At 32.1% G+C, this 14,653-nt stretch overlaps 1 pseudogene across 1 annotated transcript in view; it reads right to left on the reverse strand.

Annotated features, from left to right (window-relative positions):
• The window catches only part of LOC306670463 (proteinase-activated receptor 2-like), a 30,836-nt pseudogene extending 17,086 nt beyond the window's left edge, over positions 1–13,750 (reverse strand). Inside the window, exon 1 of the transcript in view lies at positions 13,713–13,750. The product of the transcript in view is annotated as a proteinase-activated receptor 2-like (transcript). The remainder of the gene's footprint in view (positions 1–13,712) is intronic.
• Positions 13,751–14,653: the final 903 nt, after the last annotated feature.

Here is a 14,653-nt window from a genome sequence, read left to right on the forward strand (position 1 = left end):
AAAAATGTTTTTAATATGAAGATATTGTTGCATTTTTAATGCAACATGATTATATAGTAAAGGTTATGTTTGATTTGTCTAAACTATAACAGTTAATACAGAACATAATCATGAATTGAATTAGAAGATGGACTGAAAACGGCCAAAGGTATTTCAACACAAAACTTCCCAAAACTCTTGATATAATAAATAGTAAAATATTTCAAAATATAAAGAGAACTCAAGAAGAAAAATATTGTTCACTGCATATTAAACCAGAAAGTCACAAGACTAAATCCTGAATTGATAATAACATAAATTTGTACATCACTACAAATAGGAAAATGAAAAATACAACAAAAAATAATATTTTGTACAGATTCGACATTACCTTCCTGTACCACACATATTGTAAGTGTGAATCCTTATGAACTCAGAGTGAAAATTATCATAGCAGTTTGGCAAAACAACTTGGCATATTTTATATTTCCATTCCCATTTGGTATTACAGACTCAAAGTTGGGCAAGCATTAAGAATATCAAGCTAGCAAGATATGTAAACGTTTCTTGTGAAATAGATAAATAGATTATGATATACTCAAAATTCAACAAATGAATGAATAAAGAAAATCTGGTATATATATAGATGATGGAATATTACTCAGGTTTAAAGAAGAATGAAATTATGGCATTTGCTGGTAGATGGATAGAGTCTGAAGAATATCATACTAATGAAAACAAAGCAAACCCAAGAAACCAAAGGCTGAATGATTTCTATGATATGAGCATGCTAATTCACAATGTGGGTGGGCTAGGGAAGAATAGAGTTACTTTGTATTAGGTAGAGGGGAGTGAAGGGAGGGGAGGAGTATGGGGGTAGGAAGGATAATAGAGTGAAACAGACATTATTACTTCATGTCCATTATGACTTCATGACCTATGTGATCCTATAATATGTATAATCAGAAAAATAAGAAATTATATTCCATTCATGTATGATTTATCAAAATGTATAAATGTATTCTACTCTTATGTACAACTAATTAGAACAAATGAAAAAAAAAAAAAATTGGTGAATGATCCAGAATTGAGATACAGAAGAAAACTAGCTCTAAGATGATCAAAATAAGTAAATCTTCAAACTAAATCTTTTTTAAAAATTATTTCTAAGTTACTTTATTTTTTCATCCTTAAGAGTTAAAACTTGTAACTACTAAGTCCTTTCCAAATGAAAGGCATTTTGATGTTTTAAAACTCCTTACAAAGATGGATCAAAGACACTCTAGAAATGCTCTACTTGAGAACGTGATGGCAACAATGTTCTTTTGTCTTATTTTGTTGCTGGAGCTGAGGATGGAACCCAGGGCCTCAATCACACTTTGCAAGCCCTCGACCACTGAGCTTCTCGCCAGCCCAACAACGGTTATGCTTTTGTTGTTCTTGCTATTGCTTTCTTGTGGGGTTTTTGTTTCATTTTGTTGCTTCATTTTTGCAGTAGTACTAGGTGTGAAACATAGGTGTGCTCAACCACTAAGCTATTTTCCTGGCCCTTTCATTTATTTATTTACTTATTTTTTAATATTGGTTCTTTTTAGTTACACACAACAGTAGAATCCATTTTGATATAATTATACCAACATGCATGGAATGTATCTTATTCTAATTAGGACCCCATTTTGTTATTCACATGATTGGATCGTGTTATTCTGGGTATATTCCTGAATATTTCATAGGTTCCTTAAACACATAAGCATATTTTAAAGAGACAGAAATTACTTTTCTAGACAAAGCATTATGCTTTTGAAAATTTCTTTTACTTAGTTGTTTAACCCAATTAAATAGACAATCCTGAAAACATGAGTATTGTATGAAAAACTCAGCAAACCTTAAAAAACATGAGAGAGATGACAGATATGGGATTCTAGCTAACGGTAATAATTATACAAAACTGTTAATCATACTATTTTATTCATTGAATAAATAATTAGTACTTTTAACAAATTCACTTTATTTTATCTTATTTTATTTGCCTCAATGATTTTGATAATTAAATCCATACTTAATACCTGTGATTTTTGTTGTTTACTTAATATTGTTAAAAGCATGAAACATATAAATAAATATGATAAATGATGATTAAAATTTTTCCCACCCCTGCCTCACACTCATATTTTTACATTTTCATTTCATTTGTCTAATTGCTATTGATAGGTTTTTGTGTGCAAATTAAGACTTAGTTTTTTCTATATTTTAAATAATGTTTCTTATTAATATTATATTATTTATTCAAATAATGCCAAGAAATAGTTTTTAAATACCCACCTTTTTCGCCTTTCCTATCCACACTTTTGAACACTTTTGACTTTTTTCATTTTTTAATATATCAAATGAGAACTGTACCTTGACAGATACCATTTTACCTCATTCATTTATTTATCTGGATAAACTTTTAGTTATTTTACTTCTTACATAAAAGATGAAGAAATTGCTTTTTAAAATAATTTTAAATTCAGTAAAGCAAAGACTGAATGATTTCTATGATATGAGTATGCTAATTCACAATGGGGGTGGGCTAGGGGGGAACAGTTACTTTATATTAGTAATTTTTTTTTCTTTTCCCATACAAAGGATTTAACCTAAGGGCATTTCATCAAAGCCACAGCCACAGCCTTTTTTATCTTTTTTTTTTTTTTTTTCTTTCTTTTCTTTTTGACACAGGTTCTCACAGTTGCTTAGAGTCGTGCTAAATTGCTGAGACTGGTCTTGAACTTGCAATCTTCCTGTCTCAGTCTCCTGAATACCTGGGAGCAGAGGAGTGTGCCACCATGTGTCTCCCAAATTAGGTTTTTAATATATGCACATTTACATCTAATGACAACTTTAACACTTGTAAACCACATCCTAAAAACTTAGTATCATGTTTTCATAATATTAGGACATACAAGTTAACACCCTATCATATACATTAAGGAAATGTTCTGCACATAGTTTTTTTAACTTCTCATTAGCACCATCAATTATCGCATGGATAAATAAATTTTACATTGATTTACCACCTTTATATTGTTGGAAGTTCAGTTGTCTTACATGACCCATGTGTAGGTTGATTGTAGAAAATTAAAAAGAATAATTATAACAGCTTAAATATGTAAATATTTCTAAATATTTACAAAATTATAATGCACTATTCATCATTAAAACAAGTTATTTTTTGTTTGTTTTTTAGAGAAGATTTCACACATGGTGTTTAAGAGAACAGGTACCAAATCTCCTCCCCATGAATCCTCATTTGTCTAAAATCAAGTTAGTTCTATGAATTTATTTTATAGTCTTTCCTCTCATCCTCACATACCTGACATTTTAAATTCTTCTCTTTATAATTATTACAGAGCAAAGGTGATTTATTTATTGTTTTACTACACAGTTTCTTACTCATGCTATTTGCTAACTACTCCAACTAGATTATCGTGTTGACTTTTCTTATAGTTGATACCATGGATTTGTTTTTCTTCTGCTTCACATTTTCTAATTCCCCTCATGCTTTCTTCTAAGATTGCTCTTTGGTTTGCTAGGGCGCATATAAGCACTATTTTACAGAAAGTGTATGTGATAAACACATTTAAAAATGCTTACTTTAGTCTTTAAATTGTAAAAATATTTCCATCAGAACTTTAGCAGTATTTTGCAATAACTTCTGCAATCCACTTTTGCTGAGAAAAGGTCTACTGATGATCACATTTCATTAGGTTTTTTTAGTAGCTTATATATATTCTTTTATTTCCTCACTTTTGAATTATATCTCAATCTTTTGCCATTTCTCCTCTTTTGCTCCTTATTTTCTTACTATATCTTATAACATGTAGGTCTATTTTTATTTATACTTAAGAGCATCTGTTTATTCATGGAAGTACTGACTTCCACTTCCACTCCTTTGCTAATTTCCTTCACTTACTGAGTTCATTTTCAGCTTCTGCATGTGTCTAGGGCATGTTTCATGATGATTCACTTAAGGGTATGAATTGGGTCACACACTAACAGTTGTTCAAAAAATATAAGGAGAGTAAAACTTGGGTATCAACTTTCCAGCAAAAATATGCCAACATAAGCTATATTTATTCGAATTACCTATAGAGTAACTTTCCGAAACAGATTAGGTCAAAACAAATTCCCTTCATTTATACAACCCTACTCTCTAGTTGCAGATCTTTATATGTTCTGAAATGAGACCTTTTCAAAATTTAGTTGTTACTCATGAGATCCCATCTTATGCTATTCCCCCTGAATGCATCAAACTTTGGGAAACTGAGTTACCTTTGTCCACTCATTTTGAATGGATTCCACTTTGTATATAATTATCATGTAACTAATTTTTGAAACAATTAATGAAGATTAATTCTTTTAATCAGTTCTTCATCTTAAACTGGAAATCTATCTTCTTTACCCTAAAATATGTAGTTTGGAAAGTCAATGGCATGCCACAATAGTTCAATCAATATGGAGAAAGTTTCAATTTCTAGGTATGTTGCCAATGCTATTAATATTTTCACTGTTTTTTTTTTATCCAAATCACACATACTTACTCTCTTATGTGATAACAGAATTGAAATCATATTTAAGATCTTACTGGAGATTATAGTTTTCTTGGCTCTTGTGTCTTTCTGTGATAGCATTTCAAGCAAGATAACAGATTTAGTAAAAGAATAGCAAAGTTGAATAGGAAAAAAAAAAAAAGAAGAGCAGCAGCATCTTCAAGGGAGATGAGTGGTTTTATGAAAGGAGAGCAATGACCCACTTTTTTGTGTCCCAACACTTTTTTGTGTTACTGGGGCAAGAGGGAGATTGCTAGAAAGTCCCACCCAAGTATCACTTCTTGATTCTGGTTTGACAAGCTACATTAGTTAACTGCCTAAGGGCAACTTTTGGTATTCTTGCTCTTTCTTGGCTGACAGGTCTTGACTGACAGGTACTAAATGCAACTGGTTTTATAGGAGTGTTTATTAGCAGACTTCAGTCTTAATCATTGGGCTTTCCTAGTTCTGGAAATTTCTGCTCTGTGAGGTTTGTGTAGGTCTTGTTTAATATGTCGTAACAATTAGGCTCTCTAAGCAAACATACCTTAGCATTTTGGTTCTTACCCTCTGCATTTACCTCTTTCTGCTATTGTAAAAGGAATGGTTTATAGGGTTGAGATCAGAGAGAATCCTAAAATAGCTATCTTGTCAGAACTTGAGGTGCCACTGAGGCAGGGCTGTTCATTGCCTTATTTGCTCTGTATCAAGTATTTTCTAAAACTACTGACCAAGCATGTCTTACTGCTAACTAAAATTATGCCCATCTTATTTGTGTATGTATTATCAGTGATGTTGGGGGATGAGAAAAATATTTTTGTTATTATGTTGACCTATTACATACTAATTACTTTTGATGTTCCAATTTACTGCATATAGTGATAACCACTGTATATAGTGTTTGTCTGTTTGTTTGTTTTTGTTACTGTTTTTTGAGACAATGTCTTGCTATATTATTTCAGGCTCCTGAGCTGAAGCCATCTTTTTACCTTAGACTCTTCATTCCTGAAAGTACAGGACTGGGTCAATATGCCTTTCAGATAAGTCATTTTTTTATCCATCAGGAAAGCTACAAGTAGCTTAAAGTTTTTAAAAACCAACATACAAGTGTACCATGTTATTTGGGGAATTAGGAAAGGCAGTAGATGGAATCAGACATCACTTTTCTATGTTCAAATATGAATACACAACCAGTAAACTCCACATAATATACCACCGCAAGAATGGAATCCTCTTTAGAATAAGTTATACTCCATGTATACATAATTTGTCAAAGTATACTCTTCTGTCATATACATCTGAGAGAACAAATAAAATTAAAAAAATAACAATAGTAAATTTAAAAAATTATAATGGGATAAAGTCATAAAGCTAAATGAAATTGAGATATGATCTTTAATTTAACTAACTTAAATTTAAATAATTTTATGTAGATACATAAATACATACATAAATACATTTTATGTAAAATTTATCAAATTTTGACATTATAATTATTGATACCACTTTAAACTTTGGAAGAAACACATGCAAATATAGTAATATAGCTAATGAGGTCCAATTAAAATTTCATATTGCAAAAGCAGTGATAAGTGATTTGCACTTCAAAAAACCTTGGCAAAAACCAATACCATTAAGTGGAACCAATAAGAATGTTGCAATAAAAGAAAATAACTAAATAAATAATCTGTATAAATTATGCTTAGTTATATAATTCTTTGAATGAAAACATTTTTGCACATTCTATCATATATTGAATTCTGGATTTCCTCAACAAATACAAATTTCACTATTATTTCTTACATGTCAAATACTGGTAGGATTATGGGCATGGTTGAGCAGTAAAATTTCAATGTGTTATACAATGGTTGATATCTCTATGATATAAATTAAAAAGTCTTTAAAATTTAATTCAATCTTCCTTTTCAAAAAATAGAGCATAGAACGTATTTCTAGTGTCAGTTTGCAAATACAAAATGGAAGCATTTTAGCATATTAAACAATTTTATGAAACAAATTTCTAATTGTCTAATAAGTTACTTCTTTCATATATCAATATTGAAATAGTCATGAATTCATTTGCATTTTAAAAGACATGGGTTTTTCTTGTTAAAGCAGTTTTACAAGTGGGATTTTTAGAGGTAACATATTGTTTTTTTTTCTACAGAGTTTTGTTAGAAAGCTTGCCTTTAAAATTTTAAACCTGTGCATAATTTGGGGCTTTAATGTTTGCTAAAATGTGGTTTTAATTTTACTTAAAATCAGTTTATTGATGTTGTTTTCTGTCTTCTAGGTTTCATTCAGTAATTTTTTATAGTTAATAGAATAACAATATGGACTTTTGTTCTTCGACATTTACTTATTTCAAACGATTTACCCCTGATGTTCTAGTTTTCCACTAACACTCCCCAACCCTGCACGCCTTTGCCAAAATTTTGCAGAACTTGCTATTTTAAAGACACTATTTCATACGATATTATTTTAAAGATAAGTTGATATTTGTCTTTCTGTATCTGGCTTGTTTCACTCAACATACATAAAGTTCTCCAATACTATATATTCTCATTATTTTTGGAAACCAATAAATCAACTTTGTAGAATACAGAATGGAACAGTGTTCACTAAAGGTATGGAAGGGCAGGGTGGGCCGAAACACATCAAGAGATTGGTAAGTGTACTGTGGGAGAGAAGGAGCAGGGTCAAGGGTAAAAGAAAGGTAGATGGATAAACACGATCATTGCATAATTCATGCATGTATTGAGATATGAGAGTGAATCCCATTAACTGTACAATTAAAATGTGCTAATAGCTTTAACTAAAATTTAATGAATTAACAAGGCAAGAATGGAAATTTTTTTTTCTATCTGCCTTATTTCTATTCTGCAAATAAGATCCTGTATTAGAGTTTGAATATATAAACTGGATTTTTACTCATATTCTGTCTGTTCTAATTCAACTGAACATTCTCAGGCTATATTGTATTCAAAAATGCAATAGACATAGACTCATCACAGGACATATCTATTTGCAAAGAAGGAATTTCTCTTGTTACACCAAGAGTTTCACGATGTCAATAACTCTTACAAACTGAAAGCACAATGTATTGGGGATGTGTTTCTATACATTTACCCTAACACCAGTAACATTTTTCCTGATTGTCCTACATTTCTGCCTTTTAAAATATTTGAGTAGCATGTGTTAATTGTACATGTTAACAGGGCCAGTGTGATATTTTGAAACATGCATATGTCATTCACTAATCTAATTAGGATCGGTATCATTTTCTTCTCCTACGTTTTTATACTTTTTTCAAAACTTATAATAGCATTGCATAAATATAGATTTTGGCCAGCTGCAAGAAGTATTCTTACCTCTATCTTTTCTTCTACTGGGATCAAATATATCATTGCATTGATTTTTCAATTTCTGTTTTGAATAATGCTCTGGTCTGCTAACTGGGACAATCTTAATTAAATATATATGTACCATACCATCAAGAATTCCACAGTCAACCATCCTTGAAGTGATATCAATTTGTTGATATGGAAGGCTCCAGAATTAGTTAATGCACAAATCTTCATACCTGAGGTAAGACAGAACATCATGGCAGAAGGGTACGGTGCAGGAAAGCTGTTCATTCATGGCAGCCGGGAAGGAGAGAGAGGGATAGAGATAGAGACAGAGATAGAAACAGAGATAGAGATAGAGAGAAAAGGGGGGGGGGGGATGAATATGAATGAACTCACAAGGCACCAGGGACAAAATATAAACTCCAAAGGTATTCCCACAAGGACTTACTCCCTTCCTTCACAGCCCACCTGCCTGTAGATACTACCTAGCATCGGGGTACTTTCTTTCACATTATGCATCCATAAATTGGATTTCCTCACTGATTATAACTCTCATCATGTAATCATTTCATATCTGAAAAATTTCTACATTGTCTTCTGAGCTTTTGGGAGACACTTCACTTTCAAACAATAACAGGACGTTTACACAGAAATGGCATTGATGGACTATGTGTTAGCTCTATTTCTATCTAAGGAAGCTCAATACCAGTGTTGATAGCGATCGTAGCATTTCACATCCTGCCAACATTGCAGAAGGATTACAATTTTTCCAATGCCTCACCAAAACTTATTTTTTATAGCCATTCTAACAGTGTTAATCACATGTTGTGATTCATATTTTTATTTTCATAATGATTACTGATGCTATTTTTCTTATATATCTTCTTTAGAGGTTATCCATTTGAGTTTTCAGTACAGTTTTAATTGTACTAGCCATGATTTTTTATAGTGAGTTGAAGTAATCCCTTAAATATTTGGGATTTTTATTTCTAACAAGATATGTGGTTTAAAAATATATTCTCTAATTCTATGAGTTGCCTCATCTATGCATTGATTTTTTTTTCTTTGCTGGATATATACATATTAGTCTCATATAGATCACTTGTATGTTTTTCTACCTGTCATGAACAATGTAATACTCTGAAAAATAAAACTTAAACTTTTTGTGAACTCCAATGTATCCACCATTTTCAATGTCATATTTTGCAAAATTCTATCAGTTAAATTTATCTTGTGCCTCCATGCTAAGACATTTCTGTGACTAATAGACACTAGTAATTATTATGAGAGAAAAACTGGCATGAATAAATGTCATCCTGGACACCCTGGCATGTATGGCTGCCCTCTCATTAAATGATCCTTCACCAAATATAATAGCTGTAGTAGTCTCTCAAATCTATACAATTTCATCTTCTCATTAACCATACAGCATTCGAATAATATTTCTGATGAATAAGCAATGTGAATGAGAGAGGAAAATCATTGACAGAATTTTATAGGTATATAAAAACATACATGAATTATGTAAACTTTTAGAAATGCAAAGTTAATTAGACATTCCCAGAATGAAGATTTCTCTTTTTTTATTTTATTATTATTTTGTTGTTGTTGTTGTTAACCTGGAGTTTTTTATATCTTCAGGAAGGAACAACAGAGATTCTACATTGTCTAGTTGTCACTTCTAATATATTTAGAGGGGACATTAGAAAATTATGAAAGTGAGCTTTAGTTTTTATATATTTAATTACAATAACTTACAACTAGTTGTTAAAGGTTTCCTTTCCAAGTATTTTTGGTCAATAAAGACGAATTAACTTTTTATGAACCTATTGGATCAGACCAATGGTGTATCTGTGCTCTCTAGCAGAAGTTGTTGTAGCTCTTAAATTCCTCCTAAGTGGCACATTATGCTCCTGAAGGATCAAATTGACCCCCAAGTGGCAAAAGCCTGTATGAACTTAGCTGTTCTGTTGTCATCATATTGGAGAATTTCTGTTTTTATGCAGAGTAATAAGCAAAGGGCAAAGAAACACTCAGAAAGACAGTTAAACCTTGCATCTGTGGGATGAATCCCGCTTCACCATGGTGCAATATCTTTATAATATGTTTTTGTATGCAATTAAGCAGAATTTTTATTAAGAATTTTTGCATCAGTGTTCATCAGGGATATTGATCTGAAGTTTTCTTTCCTTGATGTCTCTTTGTCTGGTTTTGGTATCAGGGTAATAAGAGTTTCATAGAATGAGTTTAGAAGGGTTCCCTCCTTTTCTATTTCATGGAATATTAGGAAGAGTATTGGTATTTATTTTTCTTTGAAGGTCTTGTAGAACTCAGTTGAGAATTTGTCTGGTTCTGGATTTTTCTTGGTTGTTAGGTTTTGATGGTGTCTTCTATTTCATTGCTTGAGATTGACCTGTTTAAATGGTGATGTCCTGCTGATTCAGTTTGAATAGTTCATATATCTCCAAATTGACAGATATGTCGATGTCTTTGAGATTTTCTATTTTGTTGAAGTACAAACTTTCAAAATAGTTTTAAATTATCTTCTGTATTTCAATAGTGTCTGTTGTGATATATCCTTTTTCATCATTATTTTAGTAATTTAAGTTTTCACTCTCCTCTTCATTAGTGTGGCTACGGGTTTACCAGTTTTATTTATTTTTTTCAAAGAATCAACTGGTTGGTTCAACATATGGAAATCAATAAATAATGCATCACATCAATAGACTTAAAGATAAGAATCATATAATCATCTCAATAGATGCAGAACAGACATTTTACAAAATATAGCACTCTTCATGTTCAAAACACTAGAAAAAATGGGGATAATGGGAACGTACCACAACGTTGTAAAAGTTATCTATGCTAAACCCAAGGCCAATATCATTCAAAATGAAAAAAAAATGAAAGCATTCCCTCTAAAATTTGGAACAAGACAGGGATGCCCTCTTTCACTACTTCTATTCAACATAGTCCTTGAAACTCTAGCCAGACCAATTAGATAGATGAAAGAAATTAAAGGGATATGGATAGGAAAATAATTCAAATTATCACTATTTGCTGATGACATGATTCTATATTTAGAGGATCCAAAAAATTCCACCAGAAAACATCTAGAACTAATAAATGTTTAACAAAGTTTCAGGATATAAAATCAACACCCATAAATCAAATGCATTCCTATACATCAGTGATGAATCCTCTGAAAGAGAAATTAGGATAACTACCCCATTCACAAGAGTCTCAAAAAAATAAAATATTTGGAAATCAATATGACAAAGGAGGTGAAAGACCTCTATGATGAAAACGACATAACACTAAAGAAAGAAATTAAAGAAGACCTTAGAAAATGGAAAGATCTCCCAAGTTTCTGGATAGGCAGAACTAATATTGTCCAAATTGTCATACTACCAAAAGTGTAATACAAATTCAATGCAATTCCAATTAAAATCCCAACATCTTTTCTCATGGAAATAGAGAAAGCAATTATGACATTCATTTGGAAAAATAAGAGACCCAGAATAGCCAAAGAAATCCTTAGCAAGAAAAGTGAAGCAGGAGGTATCAGAATACCAGACCTTAAACTATACTACAGAGAAATAGTAACAAAAACAGCATGGTATTGGCATCAAAATAGACAGGTAGCACAATGGTACAGAATAGAGGACACAGAGACAAACCCACATAAGTACAGTTATCTCATAACTAGACAAAGGTGTCAAAAACATACATTGGAGAAAAGATAGCCTCTTCAATAAATGGTGCTGGATAAATTTGAAATCCAGACACAGTAAAATGAAATTAAATGCCTATCTCTCACCCTGCACAAAAATCAACTCAAAATGGATCAAGGACCTAGGAATTAGACCAGAGACCCTGTGCCTAATGGAATAAAAAGCAGCCAAAATCTTCATCGTGCAAACTTAGACCTGACTTCCTTAACAAGACTCCTAAAGAACAAGAAATAAGATCAGGAATCAACAAATAGGATAGATTCAAACTAAAAAGTTTGTTCTCAGTAAAGGAAACTGTCAATAACATGAAGAGAGAGCCTACAGAGTGGGAGAAAATCTTTACCACATGCACATCAGAGAGAGCACTAATCTCAAGGATATATAAAGAACTCAAAAAACTTATAATCAAAAAACAAATAATCCAGTTAATAAATGGACTAAGGAACTGAGCAGATACTTCACAGATGAAGGTATACAACTGATCAACAAATATATGAAAAATGTTCAACATCTCTAGTAATTAAAGAAATGCAAACCAAAACTACTCTATCATCTCACTCCAATCAGAATGCCAATGATCAAGAACACAAGTAACAATAAGTGTTAACAAGGATGTGGAGAAGAAGGAACACTCATACACTGCTGGTGGGATGGCAAATTAGTGCAACCACTATGGAAAACAGTATGGAGATTCCTTAGAAAACTTGGAATGGAACCACCATTTGACCCAGTTATTTCACTTCTCAGTCTATACCCAAAGATTAAAATCTGCATACTACAGTTATGTAGCCACATCGATGTTTATAGCAGCTCAATTTCACAATAGCTAAGCCTGGAACCAACCTAGATGCCCTTCAATAGATAAATGGATCAAGAAAATGTGGTATAGATTCCCAATGGAGTATTACTCAGCCTTAAAGAAGAATGAAATTATGGCATTTGCAGGTAAATGAATAGAGTTGGAGAGTATCATGTTAAGCAAAATAAGCCAATCCCAGAAAACTAAAGGCTAAATGTTTTCTCTAATATATGGATGATGATCCATAATTGGGGTGGGGGGGAAGGAATGAATGGAGGAACTCTGGATTGAGTAGAGGGGAATTGGAGGAGGCAAGGGGACAGGGTAGTGGGAAAGATAATGGAATGTGATTGACATCATTACCCTATGTACTTGTATGATTGCATGAATAGTAAGACTGTACATCATGTACAACCAGAGAAGTGAAATAGTTGTGCTCCATTTATGTACAATGAATCAAAATGCATTCTGCTGTCATTTACAACTAATTCGAACACATAAAAATTAAATTAAAAAGTAAAAAACAAAGTTAAAGTGAAATGGCTAGAGTGGAAGCATCCCCAGTCCTACTTTTCAAACTGGGGAATTTCTATCTCTAACATATTTATGAAAACACTCACTGTGTCAGTTTCATGGTAGGGATGAACGGGCTATCAGTTTTAGATAGTTTCTTTTTTTTTTTTAATTTTATTTTATTGTAAACAAATGAGATACATGTTGTTTCTCTGTACATGGCGTAAAAGCATACCATTTGTGTAATCATAAATTTACATAGAGTAATGTTGTTTGATTCATTCTGTTATTTTTTCCCTTCCCCCCACCCCTCTTTTCCCTCTATACAGTCCTTCCTTCCTCCATACATGCCCCCCTCCCTTTCTTTATGAGACAGGAGCTGAATTTCTATGCTGAGTCTCTGACGATCCCAGAGACTCATATCTTTTTTTAGTATGGCTAAGTCTGCCTAGGAGCCAGATGATCATCAATACAACGGCATGACTCCTGAAGGTAGAGTGTACCTTCTTGAACATGCTCAACAGCCTAGCGATCTGTATTTCCACGTTTAGATGAAGAGGGAACTAAAGTCCACAGGTGAGAAGAGGCTGTGATGTCTGTTGACTTTGTTACTGCTTTCAACTTTGTTGAGAATGCCAAAGCTATCAAACTCTAGCATAATTGTTGTCTGAATGGGTTTTGATAAAGGCCTTGAAAGCAAGATGAAATATTTGGATGATCTGGCATGGAAAATGCAAACTCTGGGTAATGGAATTGTGAAGGTACTTACGTCGTTAGAAGCCATTTGCGAGGAATCAAAGTCCTCATGGCTAAAATGGGGAAAGCCCCTTCTGGTTATAATATTACATCACAGCTGGTGAGGACTTTGTCATTTGTGGTACTAAATGGAACAGGAAAAAAATTGGAAGAATGTAAGGGTGGTAGCAATCTAGAAATTTTGAATGGTAAATTTTTCCTTTCTTGTTTCCTGGTCTTGATGTATAATGCTAAATTCATAATAATGGTGTCCACTAATCCATTCACAAAGTGTTAATATCTTCCTCCCATCAGGATTCAGTGGCCATGAGATGGAGCACCAGAAATTATTAAATGGTATCATGCATCTCAGCATCTTGAGTTTGGACTCACCTACATATTTCAAATTTTTGACTTTACCTAGAATATTTTTTTGCAAAATTAATCTATTGTATATTCTAGTTATATAGCTATAAGACATTTTTGGAATTAGCTTATTTCAATTAACTTTGTGAAAATTTAATGACATATCATGGAAGAAAGAGAATTCTAGTTGTGGGGTGGGAGAGAAATAAAATCATGAGACTATGAAATAAATAATAACATAGTTTCTTTAATAATATTTGAAATTGCTTTAAAAGAATTTATTTTTGTTCCAATGGTGGTTTATCTACAAATGGGATGAAATGATTAGCATGCAAAGGATTCAGAACTAATTACAGGAGATCAGATTAGAGAATTTTTTTCTCAATTATCTGCACAACCTGGATAATGGTAAGTAAAATTTTGTCTCTGTAAATACTATCAATGAACTATCAGTTTCCTCTTTTACTAATCAATTTTATTATTTCTGTCATATTGCTTCTTAGATCACAATATTCAGTCATAATACTGTCATTACCACTGGTAACTTCCTTTTATTCATTAATAAATGAAACCTGTTGTTTTAAATTAGAACACCAGTGGGACATTATT

Source organism: Sciurus vulgaris (genome assembly GCF_902686455.1).
Source record: "Sciurus vulgaris genome assembly, chromosome: 10".
NCBI classification, from domain to species: Eukaryota; Metazoa; Chordata; class Mammalia; order Rodentia; family Sciuridae; genus Sciurus; species Sciurus vulgaris.